At 51.7% G+C, this 7,088-nt stretch overlaps 1 long non-coding RNA gene across 1 annotated transcript; it reads right to left on the reverse strand.

The window, feature by feature from the left end:
* Positions 1 to 1,770: 1,770 nt before the first annotated feature.
* Positions 1,771 to 6,696, reverse strand: LOC145719928 (uncharacterized). The gene is made up of 3 exons (XR_014142684.1): positions 6,029 to 6,696; positions 1,930 to 2,044; positions 1,771 to 1,788 (listed from the first exon to the last, which is right to left on the reverse strand). It is a non-coding gene; the product is annotated as an uncharacterized LOC145719928 (long non-coding RNA).
* Positions 6,697 to 7,088: the final 392 nt, after the last annotated feature.

The following is a 7,088-nucleotide window of genomic DNA, read 5'->3' on the forward strand; positions in this document are numbered from 1 at the left end:
ACGATGTGGTCACTGAGGCACAGCGGATCAAGGGGGAGAGGCAGGTCTGGGTGCAGGAAGAAGGACATACTGAGATTGATATCTGGGAGGGATCTATCAAAAACAACTTTAAGGGCGCCTGGGTGGCTCAGTCAGTTAAGCGTCGGTCTTGGGCTCAGGTCATGATCTCAGGGTCCTGGGATCGAGCCCCACATTGGGCTCCCTGCTTGGCGGGGAATCTGCTTCTCCCTCTCCCTCTGGCCCTCCTCCCCACTTGTGCGCTCTTTCTCTCTGTCTCAAATAAATAAAATCTTAAAAAAAAAAACAAAAAACAAAAACCAGCTTTAAAAAGGGACATAATTCAGAGGCAATCATAAAATTCAAAATCATAATTACAGAAGTACAACTCTAAGTACATTTTTAAGGCAACAGAATTATACTTTAATCTCTGTTCTTCTGCAGTTTCAACCTTATTTGCCATTTTTTTAACATCCATGCGCGAGTTCCACTTACAGGAAGGAAATCACACGTCTTCTCTCCAAAGAGTCTGTTGGCAGTTCTGAGCAAGTACTGAGTGCCAGATTTGTTAACCTCCGTGAGAAGTGACCGGAAACCTTGGTGAATATCTCCGCCTCTGTTCAAACAAAGCGCCTGAAAACAGACAAGGACACGGACTTGTAACACTGCCATCTTGCTCCCACAAAGAGCTATCTCCAACCACCCCTGTGCTGAAAATCACAAAGGATCCCATCTTGAAAGGCTTTTGGTTTAACCCTCCCACAGCGCCTTTCCACGGGACACTGTTGACATTTGGGGCCACTTTGCGGCTGGCGCTAGTCTGCGCCTTCTAAGACATTTTGCAGCATTTCTGGCCTCTGCCCACTAGATGTCAGTAGCACCTCTCAGACAACCAAGCTGTGGGGACAGTGGCCAATGTCGCCCCCAGGTGTAAACCCACTTAGAAAGGCGGGTGTGAGAACTCAGGAGAGAGACAGAACAGAGCAAAGAGGTAGCTGGAATGAATCTAACACAACCTAGGGAATACGAGAATGAGCAGAAATCAACCGAAAATACTTCAGCAGCAATTTCATAGAAGTTCTGCAGACCAGACTGGGACTTCCATGTCAAGTCAGAGCGGAAATTAAGGTTGTTCCTCTGTCTCCCAATGGCCCCAGTCCAAAGCCTCCCTCCTCCAGCAAGCTGGAAGAAACCATCGCCAGAGGCACTTCCAGAGGGCTCCCACGCACCCCTGCTATCGATGGGGAGGTCATGTGCATTGGCAATGTCCTGGGACACTCACAAGACTGTCAAAGAAACTTAAGATCTTAACAAAGAGGTTAAAGACAACTTCCCTAAAGTATTTGCCACTACTTCATTTGTAGCTCAGGTCCCACAGAACCCGTTTCAGATCAATCAGATTATACATTCCCTCTCAATAATTCCAGAGACCGAAGTCCACATTTGTGCTGCTTTCTTCTAGTGCATAATCATACACTAGAAAGAACCCATTTAACAGCAAGTCCATTCAAACAGCTGCATTTCAATTTGATATATAACGTTAGCCAAAACTTAAAATGTAACAAAGGTGAAATCTGGGGACTTCTTGTGGGACAGAATGCTAGCATGCATACCTGGGACATCTGGGTGGCGGTGTTTCCTTTGGCCCCCATGAAGACCATGGCCAGGGCAGAAGAGATGCTCAGAGGGGAGAAGAACACATTTCGGGAGCTGTCCTCTTCACCCAACATTTTTAATAAGTTGATGGCAAACCTGCCATTTGCTTCATGGAGATCCTCCATCAGGGAAGGTCTGTATGGAAAGCACAACACGGAGGCACATTAGCCACGCCCACTGTCACGTCATCTGGCCATTAGCACCCGTCGGTGGATGCCGGGGGTGCTCACAAGAATAACTGCTCCCCCCCAGACACCCACGTTGAATCTCCCAAACCTCCGTTATCTTGCTCGGCATCAGGGACCTTGCAGATGTGACTGACTGAATTAAGGATCTTGAGATGGGGAGATTTCCTGCAGTATCCAGGTGGGCTCAGTGTAATCACTGGGTCCTTATAAGAGGAAGGCAGGAGGCTCAGAGTCAGAGAAGGAGATGTGACAAGAGAAGGAAAGGTCAAAATGATGCAAGGCCATGGACCAAGGAATGCAGACAGCCTCTGGGAGCTGCAAAAGGCAAGGAAACAGATTCTGCCCTAAAGCCTCCAGAAAAACATGCAACTGTGCAAAACCTACTTTGGACTTCTGACCTCCAGAACCATAAGATAATACATTTTTACTGTGTTCGGGCACTCAATTTGCAGTAAGATGCTACAGCAGCAACAGGGAACTAAGACACTGGTTTCCCTGAGTCTCTGTGCTGCTCTACTCGAAAACATTCTAGAAAATAAAAGGACAAATAGTCACCCATGATCCCATGACCCTGCAAGCTATCCTTTTTTTTTTTTCTCTATTTGCAAATATATTTTTAACTCAAAAATTTTAAAGCTACACAAGAAAAACAGATTCCAGTTTGGAAAATCAGCAAATAAGCAATACCAAAAGTACTGGAATCTTCGCCTAGAATAAGGGTCATCATGCATTATGTTCATTTTTATCAACCAGTGGATCATCACGTGATACTTCTTCTGTCAGTTTCACAGAAGACGAGCAGCACCTCCTGCAGCCTTCTTGCAACTGTATCTCATTAGCCTGGCGGGGGTGGGGGGGGGCTCCTGGATTTCTCAGGGGCAGGAGAGGAAAGAGGAGCTCAGTGGGTGGGAAGAGGACAGGGAGACAACTCAACCAGAGCCTCTCCAATGGTTGACTGGTTCCTTGAAAGCTCCTTCCTGAGATATTTTTTTCAACAGAAGACATAAGATGTCTCTGATTTAGGAAGAAAAAAAAAGTGTGATGTCAAACAAGTATAAAGGCTGCACTCTAAATACAGATTCTCCAACAGCTACAACCAGTGCAAATTCAGGTTTAAAAGAAATGATTTAAAACATCAACCAAGGGGCGCCTGGGTGGCTCAGTCGTTAAGTGTCTGCCTTCGGCTCAGGGTCCTGGGATCGAGCCCCGCATCGGGCTCCCTGCTCGGCGGGAAGCCTGCTTCTCCTTCTCCCACTCCCCCTGCTTGTGATCCTGCTCTCACTGTGTCTCTCTCTGTCAAATAAATAAATAAAATCTTTAAAAATAAATAAATAAATAAATAAAAATAAAAATAAAACATCAACCAAGGGGCATGTGAGGGCTCAGTAGGTTAAGCAGCAGACTCTTGGTTTCAGCCCAGGTCATGATCTCGGGGTGCTGGGATTGAGCCCCACGTGGTCGTGTCAGGCTCTGCTCAGAAGTGAGTCTGCTTCTGGATTCTCTCTCTCCCTCTCCTTCTGCCCCTTCTCCTGCTCATGCTCTCTCTCTCTCTCAAATAAATAAATGGGTACATCTTTTAAAAATAAATAAACAAACAAACATACATTAAACAAGAGAATACAATGATGACAAAGCTTGCACAGCAGGATGCTATACTTGACAGGTTATTTCTTAGAGGACAAAAAGGAAAGTTTCTCACTGTCCTCACCCACAGAAGCCTCGCCAGAGCCTTCCACTGCGGGGCTTGAACCCAAGAGCTGCAGGTGTGGGACAGCCGATGCGTCTGCAGTGGACAAGTCCCACGAGAGAGAGCAGCATCCAGCCTGTCTGCAGGCCACCTCCGGCCCCACATTGCCCCCCACATTTCCTTGCCTTGCAGTGGAGGACTTTTCAGAAAACAAACTAGGAGCCAGGGGGAGACGCAATCTGCACGGCACTCGGCCTACCACAAGGTGGCACCAAAGAGACCCAGAGGAGGAGAGAATTCACTAACCTGGAGGTGAGGGACATATGTCAAATGCCTACTTCTGGTTTCTTCCACCTTTCCTCTTCCTTCAATTCATTTCCACATGGGCAGGTGCTGGTCACGGCATTTCCCACCAGCGTCTGCCCCCTAGCAAGGACACCCTGGCACACACTCACCACTCCGGCACCTCGGGGGTGTGTCCCAAGTCACACCCGTGAAAACAAAGGAGCTGAACAGGATAACCGAATGACTCTCTTTCCCCCACTTCTTCTTGGTGCCCCAATCTCATGTGTACATTAAGCTTTTGAGAGGGTTGTACTTGAAACAAAGTGGAACTTGCCCAATAAATCTAAAAAGAAATGAATTTCGGGGCGCCCGGGTAGCTCAGTCAGTTAAGCATCTGCCTTCGGCTCAGATCCCAGGGTCCTGGCCGTGCGTCGGGTTCCCTGTTCAGCAGGGAGTCTGCTTCTCCCTCTCCCTCCGCCTCGCCCCTGCTTGTGCTCTCTCTCGCTTTGTCTGGCTTGCTCCATCTCAAATAAATAAAATCTTTAAAAAATAAAAGGACTGAATTTCAATATAATACGAAACAATACATCTGGGTACCAGGGCACCATTCCACTGTGTCATAAAAACACAACAATGTGGAAAGGTTTGATTTCCAGCCTATAAAATGAATTGGCATTACGCTACTTTTTCTTTTACTGGTGAATGAGGTCAGGACAATGAAAGCCTGTCCTCGGGTCTCATAGTAAGAGCAGCAGTCTTGAAGTGGAGTCTTGAAGCAGAAGCCTTGTGCTTCCAAGGATGAGACACTGCTCTCCTCCTGGGGCCCCCGAATGCCTGTGGTCTCCCCGCTCCACTCTGCCTTCCCACGGACACCTCCAGAAGTGAACTTATACAAAGAGCATTTATTATAGAACTTTCCTTATATGGGTTAGAGAAGAAATGAACAATAAAGGCCATAATTCCTGATGGGGCACTCCCACCCGAGGGGGACACAAACACAAGTGTGTGGGTTTCAAGCCAGCCCCACCCTCTGTAACCGGATAATTTACAAAGTGCTAAGGAAGCCCCCAGAGAAACGGAATAAATTCTCTCTAGAAGCTCAGGAGAAGGTGAGGGGCGAGCTGGCTTTCACGCATTGGGCAGGAGTGTGTGTGAGGCGGTGAAAGGGGAGGTGAGTGCCCCGGGGCAGTGGTGGGATTGGCAGGAGACAGACCTACCGTGGCAGGTGGCGCAGGTCTGTGTGGGGCGGAGGGGCTGGGTCTCTGTGCTTGGGTGACACGGATGCACTTGGACAAGAAGTCTGAACTTGAGCTATGGTCCGGAAAGGCAGCTATGATTTTTAAACAAAATGTTCTATAGGAGCACACTGGGTTTTAGGAAACGCAGTGGCTCTCCACGGAGCCTGGAAAAAGGCCGGGGAGCCTGCTGGCCGCCATAGCTCGGCGGCTGCCAGACAGGGAGGAAGCAGGAACCGAGTGCAAGGTGGCATTGCCCGGCGGCGGGGTGACCCATCACAGGAGGGACAGGGAGCAAGGAGAGTCAGGGAGGACGCGGAGGCTGGTTAAAAACAAGACACCAGGCCCCAGATGGAGTTGCTTATGCTCAGCCCCAGATGCAGAGCCTTAACTGAGTGACAGTTTCGGCTCTCCCCGAAATGGAATCTTAAACCAGTCAATCAGGAACGGCCTGACCAGCCCTAGTGAGGTCAACCGCCTGCCAGACCCCTGCCATCCACCAAAGGGAAGTAACTTTGCAACAACCAACCCTGTTTGGCCAGTATAGCTTCCTTGTTACCACTCCCTTCTGCTTAGAAGTCTGCTTCTGTACAGCTCTTTCTGCCTGCTAGACTGGATGCTGCCCCATTCGAATTCATCTGTGCTCCGATGAACTGAACTTTTTAATATGCCTCAGTTTACCTCTTAACAGACTCCTAGCTCACTGATGCTTGAGGCAGGTGTGACCCATTGGAAGTTTCTATGAGGAGCCAGATGGAATGAGGAAGTGATACATTCCATTTGAGATGTGCAGACTATGGTATGGTCCCTGGGTCCCTGTAACAAGGCAGCCAAGCGATGTTTGGAAATACAGGCAGGTTACTGAGTCGAGCACAAGTCCCAGAGCAAGAGATTGGGGGCCCTTAGCACCCAGACTGCGGGAGATCCTAGGCAAACGGGATGATTACAAGGTACACAGAGGCGTAAGAAGAGAAACTCACCTAGTTTTTAAGAATTCCCGGTATTTGCAGGTAGGAAGAGGAAGAAGACAAGGGCAGGACCCCAGGGCAGCCCGAGGCTGGAGGAGGAGGACTGGCGGGGAGCACCGGCGGCGGCAAGCAGCAGCACCCCCGCCGCGCCCCGAAACAGCCTGGCCAAGGGGCGGGAGCAGGAGCTGAAGAGAATCTGGGAAGTGGGGAGTCCATTAAATTAATTACTGTGGCCGCGGACGAGGTGGAAACAGGCAAGGAAGCATTTTCTCAAGCTCAGGAAAAGCAGCCAATGAAGAGCAGGTGAAAGATGTTAAAGAAAGAAAAGCAAAGAATATGGAAGAAAAACAGGATACAGGAAGGAAGGGGAAGCCTGGGAGGGAAGGAGGAGGCAGAGGGAGGGGCCTCGGAGCCTACCGGCCTCCCCGCGGGGGGGGCGCTGACCCAGCACCTCCCCGGAACTTGCCCAAGGCGCCCTGGACATTGCAGGCGAGGCTGCTCCGGGCGCGCCGGTCTCCCTGCTGCACCCGCGGCTGCTCCCACGCACCCTCCCCAGAGCTTCCGCCTGGCAGTCTCCGGCAACAGCAGCCCGGGCTTGGGTGACCGGCCTCTCCCTCCGGCTCGCAGATCGCGGCGCGGTGGCGTCGGCGGGCCGCCGTGTCCCTCCCCCTCGGCCCCAGGGCGAGTCCGCGCCCCCGCTCCTGCGCTGGCTGCCTCGGCTGACCCCGCCAGCCCCCACCTTAGAGCCGCCCGCCGCGGCCCCGCCGCTGTCCGGTCCGATCACCCCCCAGCCAACAGCCTCCCCCCGCCGTCCTCTCTTCCTCCCTGTCGGCGCGCTGCGTCCGCCTCCTGCCGGCCTCCCTCCCCGCCCGTGTCCCGCGCGCCGCCGCGCTCCCGGCGGGGGACGCCCGCCCCGAGTAGCTGGCGACCCGCGCGCTTCCCAGCCCCGGTACCCGGGAGATTCCTGCTCCTGCGGCGGCGGCTGTTCCTCCAGCTTGCTGCCTGCTTCCCCGCAGCTGCGATCCCGGGCGAGGCTTCCGGCGGCTGACTCAGAGCCGTCGGGGATCGCTCG

Source organism: Leptonychotes weddellii, unplaced genomic scaffold, assembly GCF_054177405.1.
Source record: "Leptonychotes weddellii isolate Sample4059 unplaced genomic scaffold, ASM5417740v2 HiC_scaffold_8324, whole genome shotgun sequence".
Taxonomy (NCBI): Eukaryota; Metazoa; Chordata; class Mammalia; order Carnivora; family Phocidae; genus Leptonychotes; species Leptonychotes weddellii.